The sequence below is a fragment of the Moschus berezovskii genome, chromosome 13 (assembly GCF_049115385.1).
Source record: "Moschus berezovskii isolate FMDL1 chromosome 13, NW_MosBer_1.0, whole genome shotgun sequence".
In the NCBI taxonomy this organism is placed as follows: Eukaryota; Metazoa; Chordata; class Mammalia; order Artiodactyla; family Moschidae; genus Moschus; species Moschus berezovskii.
The window spans coordinates 23,468,632-23,483,859 of record NC_142472.1 but is presented as its reverse complement, the minus strand read 5'-3'; the positions used below and the strand labels follow the sequence as shown (position 1 = coordinate 23,483,859).

Genomic DNA, 15,228 nt, shown 5'->3' with positions numbered 1-15,228 from the left:
ATTCCATCTATATTATTTTGCTTGCATAAACCTTTATGATTTATATATTTGTACACCAGTGAATATGAAACTATATTTTTAGTGTGCTACAGGGATTTCAGGGTTCCAACCAAGATTTAAAACCTTGTTATTCCTAAGTTAATCTTGTTCTTTTAGAAACTCTCTGTAGTGTGTAATTCATAGTACTTTGAAAGTAACTTTGCACTACTGAGTGAAATAATGGTCCTCTATGGAACTTTGTATAGCAACACCATTATATGGATAGTTAATTCATGATTATCCATGAGTGGGTAGGACAGTTTGAAGGTTTTCTTAGACTTTAAATGGTTTTATCCTTTGTCATTGTTATTGTCATAATGTTGTCACTAAGTGAGCCACAAAAAACTAGAGATGCCTAGGATCCTTTTACTGAACCACCAAATAAGCCCCTGTGTTAACTATGAAAGAGAACCAAAGCTGTTGTAAAATAAACTACACCATGACTGAAATTCTTATCAAATGAACCCATTGCAAATCATTACAAATTCATCATTTTAAATCCTATACATTAATATGGTAAAACAAATACATATATAGAAAAATATAGAAAAATGGACAAAAAATTTCAGATGGCATGCCACAAGAGGTTATATGAAATATATCATGGAAATGGGCAGAAGTGATAAATAGGAATAGGTGGGAGAAATGAGTAAATGTTATATATATGAGGATTCTCTGTGTCACCACTAACAGGTTGATAAATGCAAGTTAAAGTAAGATAGTGCCTCAAAGACTAATTTATAAACTTTATGGTAGAATACACTTATTGGTGATGATGTTGGAAGATTGATACTGTTGCCAGCTGCTGATAAGCATTGAAACTGACATATATATTATGGAAAACTATCTGGTATTATTCAATTAAATTAATATGGATATACTCTAAGGCTGAAATTCCATCCCTTGATTTATATTTCAAGCAAGTTTTTACAAATTTAAAAATGACCAAAGAACAAAATTTATATAATAGTGTTGTTTGAGGTAGAAGATACTTAGTTGTAATCTAAATTTCCCATTACTGGGAAAATGAATCCATTGGTAAGTGTTTTAAAGGGAAAAATTTAAAAAGTGTGTTTTGTGAAATGGGAGAAAACAGACAGTAAATTACAGCGTGATATCATTGATGAAAATTAAAAAGATATATTAAATAAGTCTATATGTTTAAGGATATATTTTATAGTTTAATGAGTGCTTTGAAATATAAGATGAAAGAAGGAGATCTAAAGAAAAAGGTTAAAATTAAATGAGAAAATTGTTGCAAGGTTATGAAGTAACAAAGTTCTGTGATGTGAGGAGTCTGCTTTTTCATTTTCTATAGGTCTGAAATAAAAGCAGAAGGAAAAAGCAGAACTATTACTACAAGCATTACAAGTATGAACATTATAAATGCTTATGACTTCTAAGAATATATGGAAGTTACTCAAAGAAAAACTGGAAATGAATGGAGCTTTTAAAAAATGAACAGCATGTTAGGGAAAAAGAAAAATAAATGCAATAAAAGAATAAATGTTAAAGAAAAGGACAGTCAATAAAATCAACTATAGATAGCAGGTTCCCTAAATTAGAGAGAAGGCCATTCAAAATTGTAAAGAATGAAAGCTTGAATCTATAGATTTATTTGTATCACCATTTTTCAAGAAAATTTAGTTATGTCAGTCAAATCAAAACTTATTCTGGTAATATACTAAACCTCAGAAATGAAGAAAATATGTAAGGATATTGGAGCAGGAAAAGAAGGTAACATTGAAGGAATAGAATTCACTGTATCCTAGTTCTTCCAGGTGTTTTCTGGCTTTTCCAATGTGTGTTCTCCTTGTGAAGGGACAAGCAGTCTGTAGAAAGTTATTTAAAACAAGAGCTATTCTGCTCTTTGTACCTGCTCTCCACTCTCTCCCTGACTTAGCAGCCATTGATTATTTATGCCTGAACAGTCTTCCTATGATTCTTGCAAAATGATTTCCCAATTTTATCTGTAAATTGATTTGTCACCATTGTCCTGTAAGAATAATTCCTACCATCACCATCATAAATTTATGCATGACTCACTGTCCCTCTTCACCCCTCCCCTCCCCCTTTCCTCCCTCCCTCTCACCCCTCCTTCCTTCCCTCTTTTCTATTTCATTCATTAAGAATTCATTATTGTTCTTAATTATTGTAATACTCAAATCATCTCAGATTTGTTTCTTGTGTCTTTTCCACATGTAATTATATGAAATTTTATTTTTAAAGAGGAAAACTTGTTTTCTCACATGACAATGTGAGATGCATCAGATTCGTCCTTTCCTGCCCTAGCTCTTGAATCAGTCTCTTATTCAAGATGCCCAGTTTCTGAAGTGAATAATCAAATAATAACCCCAAACGTGCATGTTCCCTGTGGTTATGCTATCAGGGTGACTTTCCTTCAAGACTCTCTCTTGACTATATATAGAAAGTATGTGTTCATATTTGCACTTCAAATTTTATTCTATACGCACAGGATTCTTTGCTGTTAGACATTCCATATTTATATATCCCATCTTCCATAGTGATAACACAAGATCACAACAATATTATCACATTCACGTATATTTTTTTTAATTTTCTGTTATCACTTTAGAGTCATGATAATTATTAAAACACTGAATGCATTTCTAGAAATTATTTTTGACTGAGAAAACATAGCATCAAAGGATCCACAAGGCTAAGTGTATCCATGTATGCCTGTGTTTATATGCTATGGTTTATAATTTAATAATGTATATTTATATAAATAATATACAATATTATATAACATAATTATATATTTATATTATATAGTAATATAGTATATATTATATATAATGTGATTTATAAATAATATAAAATAATTTATATAATATAAATATAATATATAAAATAGTTTATATATAATTATATGCTGTGCTTATATACTATGGTTTATAATTCATAAAATATTATTCATAAAAATATAATTCATAAATCAGATATTTTATATGACCTTTATTTACCAGAAATAAATATTATATACTTAAAAAAATGAAGTTCTATTTTAAAAAAATGAAGTTCTATTTTAAAATGTTTAATAGGTCTTGATATTCTAGGATTAATCATAAATGATTGGCTTTATTAAGTACGTACTTGGCAGTGTTTGAGCCAGCATATTTAATATAATACATAATGAGATTCAGGATTAATATAATAGCAACAAATTTACTATAATATATATCCCCCTAAATTGACGTCTCATCAGATAATAAGAAATAAATGTACAGATTATAAAGCATGAATTGAAATCAATCTGGATTTGAAAAGTAAAATTTACTGAAATGAGAAATTTACTATAGAATTTCATCAGCAGTTGTGAGTAGGTAGGAAAAAAAATCTGTACACATAATAATACAATAGGTTAATTGAAATTAGCTGGCCTAAGAATCAGAAAAAGAAGAAAATGAATATTCATGATGAAGTGATTTGTCTTGAGGATGCAAGTTCATTTTAATATCTAAAAATGAATTAACCTACATAACACATCAATAGAATATATTTTGATTTGCATGATTATTAACAGACACAGAAAATTCATTTAACAGAATCCAACACCATTCCATGGCCAAAAAAAAAAAAGGAAAAAAGACACTCAACAAACTAAGAATAAAAATGCATTTCCTCAGTGGAATATCCACATTCACCATCATGTTTAATGGCAAAAGACAAGATTTTCTTCTCTAAGACGTGGAACAAAATCACGATGTTCACTCTTACCACTTCAACATTTTAATAGAAGTTGCAGTCAAAGCAATTAGGCAATAAAAAAATAAATAAAAAGCTTTAATATTGCAAAAGAAAAATTACAAGTATATCTGTTTGCAGATGACATGATCATTTAGAAAATCTTAAATATGCACCTGGCTTGCCAGGTGGCGCTAGTGATAAAGAACCCGCCTGCCAAAGAGGAGACGCAAGAGATGCGGGTTTGATACCTGTGTTGGGAACATCCCCTGGAGAAGGGCATGGCAACCCACTCCAATATTCTTGCCTGGAGAATCCAATGGAGAGAGGAGTCCCATGGGCTATAGTCCTTGGGGTCGCACAGAGTTGGACATGACTGAAGAGACTTAGCATGCATGCATAAAAGTATTCAGTTCAGTTCAGTTCAGTCACTCAGTCGAGTCTGACTCCTTGCGACCCCATGAATCACAGCACAACAGGCCTTCCTGTCCATCACCAACTCCTGGAGTTTACTCACACTCATGTCCATAGAGTCGGTGATGCCATCCAGCCATCTCATTCTCTGTCGTCCCCTTCTCCTCCCTCCCCCAATCCCTCCCAGCATCAGTCTTTTCCAGTGAGTCAACTCGTCGCATGAGGTGGCCAAAGTATTGGAGTTTCAGCTTTAGCATCAGTCCTTCCAATGAACACCCAGGATTGATCTCCTTTAGAATGGACTGGTTGGATCTCCTTGCAGTCCAAGGGACTCTCAAGAGTCTTCTCCAGCACCACAGTTCAAAAGCATCAATTCTTCGGCGATCAGCTTTCTTCACAGTCCAACTCTCACATCCATACGTGACCACGGGAAAAACCATAGCCTTGACTAGATGGACCTTGGTTGGCAAAGTAATGACTCTGCTTTTTAATATGCGGTCTAGGTTGGTCATAACTTTCCTTCCAAGGAGTAAGCCTCTTTTAGTTTCATGGCTGTAATCAGCATCCGCAGTGATTGTGGAGCCCAAAAAATTAAAGTCTGACACTGTTTCCACTGTTTCCCCTTCTATTTCCCATGAAGTGATGGGACCAGATGCCATGATCTTTGTTTTCTGAATGTTGAGCTTCAAGCCAACCTTTTCACTTTCCTCTTTATAAAAACTAAATGAATTAAAGTTGTCAGATGTAAGATCCATACCTCAAGACCAATTTCATCTCTATAAACTTGCAACAAACCATCCAAAATTAAACTTGAGAAAAATTCCATTCAAAAGCAAATAATAAAGCACCAAAAAATATTTAAGACCGACAAACGAACTTCCAAATTTATACTTTGTAAACTTTCAAACAGTGTTGAAAAATGCCAAAGATTTTAATGAAAAGACATCTCATTTTCATGGATTAGAATCTATCCAAAACTAATCTGTAGACTCAACCCAATCTCTATCTGATTACCAGCTGACTTATTTATAGAAATTATTAAGCTGATTCTAAAATGCATATGAAAATACAAGGGACCCTAAAAAGAAAAAAAAAAAAAAAACTTTCTGTTCCAAAAAACATAATCAATGAAGTGAAAAACAACCCATAGGATGAGATAAAATGTTTATAGACTCTAATATGTGATCAGGAGCATGTACCTGGAATATATAAAAATTTATTAGAGCTGTTAATAAAAGGCAACTCAACTTTTCAAATGGGCATTGGATCTGAATAGACACTTTTCTGAATAAGATATGCAAATGCCAAATAAGCAAATGAAAATTTGCTCAGCATTGTTAATGACTAATGATAATGGAAATGTATTATATACTTTAAGTGGGTGAACTAATATGTTAATTGTACTTCAGTAAGCTATTTAATTTTTTTCATAGGCAATGAACTCAAATGGATATTTTAAAGATGATATATAAATGGCCAACAAGCAAATAAAAATACTAAATATCATTTATGTTCATGGAAATGCAAATCAACACAGTGAAAAAAGATTTTCATACCAAGTATAACAAAAATCAAAAAGGTTAAAATAAGTGTTGGCAAGAATGTGGGTAAATTAATACTCTTGTATATTGCTGATGGGAATGTAAAGTTGTTCAGCTGCTAGGGAAATTGATTTAACAGTTTCTCAATGAGTTAAATGTAAATACCATATTACTCCATTCCATTCCTACATACATACCCATAACAATAGAAGAAAGGTATTCAAACAAAAACTTACACATAAATGTTGATAGCAGCATTATTCTATTCACAACAGTCAGAACTTAGAAACAGTGCAAAACTCTATTGCCTGAAGAATGAACAAACAAAATAACAGTGTATCTATGCAATAGGATAATATTCATCCACAAATAACAAAGGAAGTACTGATAAAAGCTACATCATGAATGATCCTTAAAAACATTATGCTATGTAAAAGAAGCCAGACAAAAGACTGCATGCTGTATTATTTTATCTGTATGAAATATCCAAAATAGGCAAATACATAGAGACAGAAGCAAAGTAGCCTTTTCCAGGATTTGGGAGAAGAGAAGAATGGCTATAACAACTTCACTGGTATCAATTTTCATTTGGGGTAAAGAAATATTCTGGAACTAGGTCCTGTGATGGTTGTGAATATACTAAATATTATTGAATTGTACACTCTAAAATGTTAAAATGGTGAATTTCATGTGCCTTTTATCATAATAAAAATAATTTGTAAATTATTGTTGTGAACATAGTACTATGTAAAACTTAACCATCTTTAATTTATGAATTAAAATGTTTTTCAAATAAAATGAAAAGCTGAACAAAATGATTTAGTTCATTGTTTTAAATGAATTTTCACCCAAATATTTAACATAGGTAATGCTAAAGGATCTCTAGTGTTTGAATTTTCCCCTTCATTTGTTTAAATCCGTTCATGTTCTTGAAAAGAAACCAATTATTCCTTTTTGACTTTCATTGAATCTTTGTTTAGATGAAGACTTTAAATTTATACTTTTAACATATTTGTCAAGGAGAGACAGCACAATGTTTTAATCATTCTAATAGTATTTATTGAAATACAACCACGGAATGATTTTCCAGGGACAGGCTGCAAAATATTCTTTGTTTGGTTTTGATTTATGTTTAAGGTGAATGTATACTGTTGGTAGTATTATTTTCTACTATGTATGTCAAGTACACCTCAAAGATTAAATTAAAACAGAAGGATAATATTCCTGTTTTGTGAGGCAGCACCATTTAAACTGTTCCCATTAGGATAGTGATCTGTGAAAATGGGATTGTGTCTATGTTATGTGAATTATGTTAAGTCATGACAACACAGACTTCAAGGCATATAAAAGTTCAGTTCAAGAGAGTGACATCACTAATATAGTTGACTGGGAAGCTTTCAGTTCAGTTCAGTTCAGTTCAGTCACTCAGTCGTGTCCGACTCTCCGCGACCCTATGAATCACAGCACGCCAGGCCTCCCTGTCCATCACCAACTCCCGGAGTTCACTCAAACTCATGTCCACAGAGTCGGTGATGCCATCCAGCCATCTCATTCTCCGTCGTCCCCTTCTCCTCCCGCCCCCAACCTTTCCCAGCATCAGAGTCTTTTCCAGTGAGTCAACTCGTCGCATGAGGTGGCCAAAGTATTGCAGTTTACCCTCTTTATCTTTCATAGGAATCAAATTAGTAACAACCTAATGATCAGAATGGACTTCCTTAGTGGCTGAGTGGTATCAAATCTGCCTGGCAATGCAGGAGACAAGGATGAGATCCCTGGGTCAGAAAGATCTCCTGGAGGAGGAAATGGCAACCCACTCCTGTATTCTTGCCTGAGAAATCCCATGGACAGAGGAGCCTGGAGGGTCACAGTCCACAGTTTCACAAAGAGTTGGACATGACTGAGCATGCAAGCAGGCATGCAAGCTCAGCAAAGCATCACAAGGAATAAAAGGAAATGGAAACATAACTCAATCAAGAGAAACAAAATGAAACTTCAGAATCCAACTCTAAAGAAATGCAAATGTAAGAGCTGCCTTACAAAGAATTTAAAATAACTATCTTAAAGATGTTCAATGAGCTGAAAGAGAACACAAATAGACAACCAAACAAAAGGAGGCAGATGTTGCCTGAGCAAAATGAGAATGTCAACAAATTGGTAGAAGCTATAAAAGAGAACCAAACAAATTCCCTGAGCTGAAAAAGGACAATGAATGGAAACATTCACTCAGTGGATTTAACAGTAGATTTGATCAGGCAGAAGAACCTGTTAATTTGAAAAATATGTCTTTTATAATCACTAAATCAGAGAAATAAAAAAGAAAAAAAACTAAGAGGGAAGAGAACTTATGTCCAACTCTTTTCAGTCCTGTGAACTGTAGCCCACCAGGGTCCTCTGTTCGTGGGATTCTCCAGGCAAGAATACTGGAGTGGGTTGCCACTACCTTCTCCATAGGATCTTACTGACCCAGGGATTGAACCCAGGTTTTCTGCATTGTACACAAGTTCTTTACTTTCTGAGCTTATGGGACACTGCATTGTACACAAGTTCTTTACTGTCTGAGCTTATGGGACATTGTTAAATGGGCATATATGCCCTATGGGGCTTCCCAGGTGGCACTAGTGGTAAAGAACCTGCCTGACAAAACAGGAGACAGGAATCAAGGGTTCAGTCTCTGGATGGGGAATGTCCCCTGGAGGAGGGTATGGCAATGCACTCCAGTGTTCTTTTCTTGAGAATCCTATGGACAGAGGAGCCTGATGGGCTATAGCCCATAGGGTCATAAAGAGTCATGCATGAATGAAGTGACTTAGTATGCACACATACTTTATAAGAGTTCTAGCAGGAGAAATTTGAAAAAAAAAAATTGAAAACTTCTCAAATCTGAGGAAAGAAATGGGCTTACACATTCAAGAAGCTCAAAGAGCTCCAATTAGATAAATCCAGAGAGATTCACGTTGAAACATATTATAATCAAAATTTAAAAGACGAAAAGACAGCATTGAAAGCAGCCAGAAAAAGGTGACATATCACATACAAGAGAGCTTCCATATGATTCTCAGCAGATTCCTCAGTGAAAGTTTTTCAGGGCACAAAGGAATGGTACGATATATTGAAAGTACTTGGAAAAAAAAACAAAAAACAACTGTCAACCAAGAATATTGTATATGGTATAATGTCCTTCAAAAATGAAGGAGAAAGTAACACTTACCAAAATAAACAAAAGCTGAGGGTGTTCATTATAGACCTGCTCTGTAAGAAATATAAAGTCCTTCAAGATGAAAGCAAAGGTTGCTAGAGAGCAACAGGGAACGCTGTGAAAATATAAAGTTCTATGTAAATGTAAATTGATGGATGAATGTAGTAGCCAGGATTAATGTAAATTTGGTGCATAAATTCACTTTTAATTTTTATATAGAATTGAAAGGAGCAAAACGGAAAAATAGCCTATGTTAAATGGTATATAATGTGTAAAGATGGAATTTGTGATACCCTACCATAAAGTGATAGGTGGAGCTATACAGGAAGCTTTATTTTTAAATAACTACAGTGATAGGCAAAAATAAAATATCCATAAAGCATACACAAAAGAAAATGAGAAGGCAATAAAATCATGTCACTACTGGAAAAAAAAAATATATATATATATATATAAAAATACAGGAAGGCCAGAAGGAAAGGAAGGACAAAAAAGTACAAGATGTACAAAAAACAATGAGTAAAATGGAAATAGTCCTTTAATATCAGTAATTACTTTAAATGTAAATTGATTGAAGTTGCCAATCAAAATACATTGTTTAGGTAAGTGGATCCAAAACATAGCAAACAAACAAAACAGAGTATATGTTATATACAAGAAACTGACTTAGAACAAATGATACAGGCTGAAAGTGAGAGAATGGAAAAACATATTTTATACAAATGATAACTCAAGGGGAACAGAGTATTAGTAGGACACTAAATCACACTTTAAGAATAAAAATTCTTCCAACAGATAAAGGACATCTTGTAAAGATCAAAGGATCAACTCACCAAGAACATGTATCAATTATAAATATTTATGCACCAAACATCAACATCAAAGCTCCTAAGTATATAAAGTAAATGATAGAATTGAAGAGAAAAGTAAATAGCAATGATTAACATTAGGAGACTTCAATACTCCATTTTCAGTATGGTTGCAAGTGCCAGGTAGAAGGTAAGCAAGGAAATAAAAGACTTAATATAGTGAAAATTAACAAATGTTCTTGACTTATTGGTAAGGTATTTGTGTGTCAAAGGAAAATAAATCTGAACGAAATTCGACAGCCTTTTATTCCAATGAAATCTCTAGGGATTCTGTGATAAGGAGCATATCAATAAATCTAAGGTGAAGGATGCGTAACTGCATGTCGTTCCACCTGCAACAAAAAGAGAGACAACATCTGGTGTATCTGTGAGGATTTTGGAAGAAACATATTTCTCGTTTGGTAATGTTAATGCAGCTCATTTTAAATGGAGATGTAATTGACATATAATATTAGTATCATGTGTATAATGATTCAGTATTTTTGTACATTGTGAAATTATCAAAGTCTAGTTAACATCCATCACCATACATAGTTTTCATTCTTTTTCTTGTGGTGAGGTCCTTTGTGATTTGCTATCTTAGTAACTGTAGCATGACTTACTTATTTTATGACTGGAAGTTTATAACTTTTGACCTCCTTTACACATTTTGTCCACCCACCAGACCCTGCCTCTGGGAACCAGCAATCTGTTTATCTGTTCTCTGTATCTATGAATTTGTTTGGTTATTTTTATATGTTTGTTTAGAATCCATAGGTAAGTTATTTGTTGTTGTTCAGTGTCTAAGTCTTGTCTGACTCTTGTGGTGTTTGCCTTTGTCTGACTTATTTCATTTACCTTAATGCTCTTGAGTCTCATCCTTCCGGTTGCAAATGGCAAGATTTCATTCCTTTCTATGGCTGAAGGGCATTCCATTGTGTATATATCCATGTTTTCTTTATCCATTCATCCATTGATGGACACAGGTTGCTTCTGTATCTTGACTATTATAAATAATGTTTGCATACAGGAGTGCATATTTTTTCCAATTACTATTTTTGTTTTCCTCAGATAAATAGAAGTAGAATTGCTGGATCATATGGTAGTTCTAATTTTGATTTTTTGCAAACTGTTTTCAGTAATGTCTGTACCAATTTATGTTTCTACCAATAGTGCACAAAGATACCCTTTTGCCCACATTCTTACTGACAACTTTTTTCTTTTTGAAAGTAGCCACTCTGACATGTGTGAGGTGATATCTCATTGTGGTTAACTTGCATTACCCTGGTGATTAATGCTGAGGACTTACCACAGGACTTATCTGTGGGTAAATTATTCTGGAGATTGTCTGACGTCAGTTTGGTGCTACCATTCCAGGTTAAAACTGTGGAATATCATTTTTAATATAATTCCCAGGTAGATTATAGCTTGGGTTAGAAAGGAAATGTGTGCAATATTGAAGTCAGAGGTAAAACAGAGGGACAGCTTTTGTTAGTTTTAATGTGTTTCATGGATATGATTTAAATACATAGTAGGAATAGAAGAACAATGCTGCTGTAACTGTGATCAGAGAGAAAGATGGATGTTTGAGCTCCAAGTAAGATTTTATTCAAATCCTAAAAGATGATGCTGTGAAAGCGCTACACTCAATATGCCAGCAAATTTGGAAAACTCAGCAGTGGCCACAGGACTGGAAAAGGTCAGTTTTCATTCCAATCCCAAAGAAAGGCAATGCCAAAGAATGCTCAAACTACTGCACAATTGCACTCATCTCACATCCTAGGAAAGTAATGTTCAAAATTCTCCAAACCGGGCTTCAACATATGTGAACCATGAACTTCCAGATGTTTCAGCTGGATTTAGAAAAGGCAGAGGAACCAGAGATCAAATTGCCAACATCTGCTGGATCATCAAAAAAGTAGAGAGTTCCAGAAAAACATCTATTTCTGCTTCATTGACTATGCCAAAGCCTTTGACTGTATGGATCACAACAAACTGTGGAAAATTCTGAAAGAGATGGGAATTCTAGACCACCTGACCTGCCTCCTGAGAAATCTGTATGCAGGTCAGGAAGTGACAGTTAGAACTGGACATGGAACAACAGACTGGTTCCAAATAGAAAAAGGAGTACGTAAAGGTTGTGTATTGTCACCCTGCTTATTTAACTTATATGCAGAGTACATCATGAGGAACGCTGAGCTGGATAAAACACAAGCTGGAATCAAGATTGTGGGGAGATATATCAATAGCATCAGATATTCAGATGATACCATCCTTACAGTAGAAAGTGAAGAAGAACTAAAGAGTCTCAATGAAAGTGAAAGAGGAGAGTTAAAAAGTTGGCTTAAAGTTCAACATTCAGAAAACTAAGATCATGGCATCCGGTCCCATCTCTTCATGGCAAATAGATGGGGAAACAGTGACAGACTTTATTTTGGGGGGCTCCAAAATCACTGCAGATGGTGACTGCAGCCTTGAAATTAAAAGACGCTTACTCCTTGGAAGGAAGGTTATGACCAACCTGCTACTGCTGCTGCTAAGTCACTTCAGTCGTGTCGGACTCTGTGTGACCCCATAGACGGAAGCCCACCAGGCTCCCCCGTCCCTGGGATTCTCCAGGCAAGAACACTGGAGTGGGTTGCCATTTCCTTCTCCAATATGACCAACCGAGACAGCATATTAAAAAGGAGAGACATTACTTTGCCAACAAAGGTCCATCTAGTCAAGGCTATGGTTTTTCTAGTAGTCATGTATGGGTGTGAGAGTTGGACTATAAAGAAAGCTGATCGCCTAAGAATTGATGCTTTTGAACTGTGGTGTTGGAGAAGACTCTTGAGAGTCCCTTGGACTGCAAAGAAATCCAACCAGTCCATCCTAAGGGATATAAGTCCTGACTGCTCATTGGAAGGACTGATGTTGAAGCTGAAACTCCAGTACTTTGACCACCTCATGTGAAGAACTGCCTCATTGGAAAAGGTCCTGATGCTGGGAAGGATTGAAAGCGGGAGGATAAGGGGATGACAGAGGATGAAATGGTTGGATTGTATCACCGACTTGATGGATACAATTTTGAGCAAGCTCCGGGAGTTGGTGATGGACAGGGAGGCCTGGTATGCTGCAGTCCATGGGTTCGCAAGGAGTTGGACAGGACTGAGTGACAGAACGAAACTAAACTGAACTGAAGTCAAGTACTTATACTAAAGAAGGTTCAATTTGTTTGTCTTTTTAAACAAACCTGTATTAAACTGAAGAACTGACATGAATTAATATTATGTTGTTCTGGAGCCTTAAAAGATGCAGTGCGTACAGCTAGGAACATCCTCTAGAAGATTCTAAAAGCTTTATTCTATTTGTAAATATTAAGCTGACTAGAAACTTGAGAAGTTTGTTGAGGTAGTGTTCATGCTTCTAGGAGACTGGTGATTTTTTTAAAGCCAAAGCACTGGTGGATCATGCCCTGGAAACTGTACTATTTTCCAGGAAGACAGAGGATTGTCTCCTAGAGCTGTGGGTCCACAATCTCAGTGAAAAAATTTTACCCAGGGTTAGGGCTGAGTCATAATGAAAAAGGAAGGTCTGTGGTAGATAATACAGAATCTGTTACATGCACACAAGAGAAAAATTGAAATATGAGAGAAGGAGAACTGAAAGCCACAGAAGATAGCTTAAAGTCAAGATGTGCACACTGAGGACCAAGAAATTAAGGAAGTTGAAGCCAAGGTCTGAAATCAGATTAGTCAAAAAGGAGACCGTGTACATCTTTTATCGTAAGAAAGAGATCTATAACAGAATCTAGATACAGTAGCCAAGATTACTGCTACAAGCCTGCCTAGTCTAATAAAAGCTTATTTTTTCACAGCAAAAAGGCAATGAGAATAAAATGGATTCTGACACTTTCTCTTTCTGGAAGACAGTACTGAGTTTTGGAAGTCAGGATTTATTTAGAAGGAAATGAATACCTATTAAGTTATTAACAGCTAAATGTCCAGCATGTTTCTTATGAATCTTGATTCAAATAGAATTTTCTTTATTGCCTTATTAATTCCAGTGATCTGAATTAAATTAATATCCGTAGTCAGTTGGTCAAAAGAGCCAGGAGTTGGTTATCTCTGAAATACTAAATACATACTACTCCCACTTGATCTCACTTGATATTGACTAGTTAATTACAAGACTATTTCAATGAACGATATTTCCTCTAATGCATGATGCCATTAGCTGGAAGGTATTCCATTATTTTATGAGACACTAATTAATAGAAAACATTATAGATGCAATTATGGAAAAAAATTCTGACCACATCAGATTTTGTTTTATGCTTATGGGAAAAACTTGTTCAGGTTTATTTAGACCCAGATGTCTATTATGTGTCATTCTTTTGTACACATATAGAAGTAGAATATAAGTTAAATAAATGGATTAAGGTGTGTCCAAAATTTCTTTTCACTCAAAGCCATCGGTGTTCATATTTCTCTGTAAAATATAATCTGGAACATCAAGAGAATTGACTTACCACAATTAAGACAGTACATCACTGTTGTCGCTGAGATTTTCTTCCAAGCTGCTAACACCTATCTTGAAAGTGTCGTTCTTATGCACACACTATGTGGATGAATTCCACCTGCTGCCTGTAAGATGAGCCTGTTGTCAAATATATATGACTGGTTATTTGGGAATAATGAACAAAAAATCCCTTGCTCAATAACTTTCTCTTAGTTATCTGATTGCAAGCAATGCAGATACCTCTCCATGTCTCAGTTGAAAGTATTATAGGGTAGAAGTGAGAATCCCACAGTGATGTTAGCATTTTATGAAGACCACTTACACACAGATTTAAGTCATCTTCTTAAATTGATCTTCACATATGCCTGTTTATTTTCTAATAGGCTTGAAATCTGATGAGAGAGACATTTCCCTTTACTACAGATGGGAGTAAATAGGATGTATGTACCACTTGAAGTGTTTCACTAAGTCATTACCATCACAGTATGTGACTGCAGATTTAAAAAGAAGGGGGTGGGCTACAGAGAATGAAGAGAATATTAGATAGAAGATGTAAAATTGAATCGGGTGGTTTTTAAAAATTTCTGGTAACAATAATGTCATTTGAATGGAAATTATTCCGGGAGGCCAGTCTTGTAATTCATAGTCTTATATCCATTTATTTAAGCATAAGATCTTTAATTCCCATTTAGTGTTAGACATTTGGGAATAAAATGTAAAGCAACATAGACCCCTTTCTAGGGGAAAATAAACACAATTAAACAGTCAACATAAAACATGGTGAATTCCCTTATAATAATAATAGGTTTCTATGACACATTGTCGGAGAAGGCAAAGGCAAGCCACTCCAGTGCTCTTGCCTGGAAAATCCCATGGATGGAGGAGCCTGATGGGCTGCAGTCCATGGGATCGCGATGAGTCGGACATGACTGAGCAACTTCACTTTCACTTTTCACTTCACACATTGGAGAAGGAAATG

At 34.8% G+C, this 15,228-nt stretch overlaps 1 long non-coding RNA gene across 2 annotated transcripts in view; it reads right to left on the bottom strand.

Annotated features, from left to right (window-relative positions):
* Positions 1 to 15,228, bottom strand: part of LOC148775820 (uncharacterized) — a 103,047-nt gene that overhangs the window by 48,144 nt on the left and 39,675 nt on the right. The window contains exons 3-4 of one of the 2 annotated variants that reach the window (XR_016038934.1): positions 14,260 to 14,387; positions 9,886 to 10,099 (exon numbers count right to left, since the gene is read on the bottom strand). This is a non-coding gene — a long non-coding RNA (uncharacterized LOC148775820). Of the gene's footprint in view, positions 1 to 9,885; positions 10,100 to 14,259; positions 14,388 to 15,228 lie in introns of those variants that run through there. The other variant, XR_016038933.1, reaches the window with a different exon arrangement.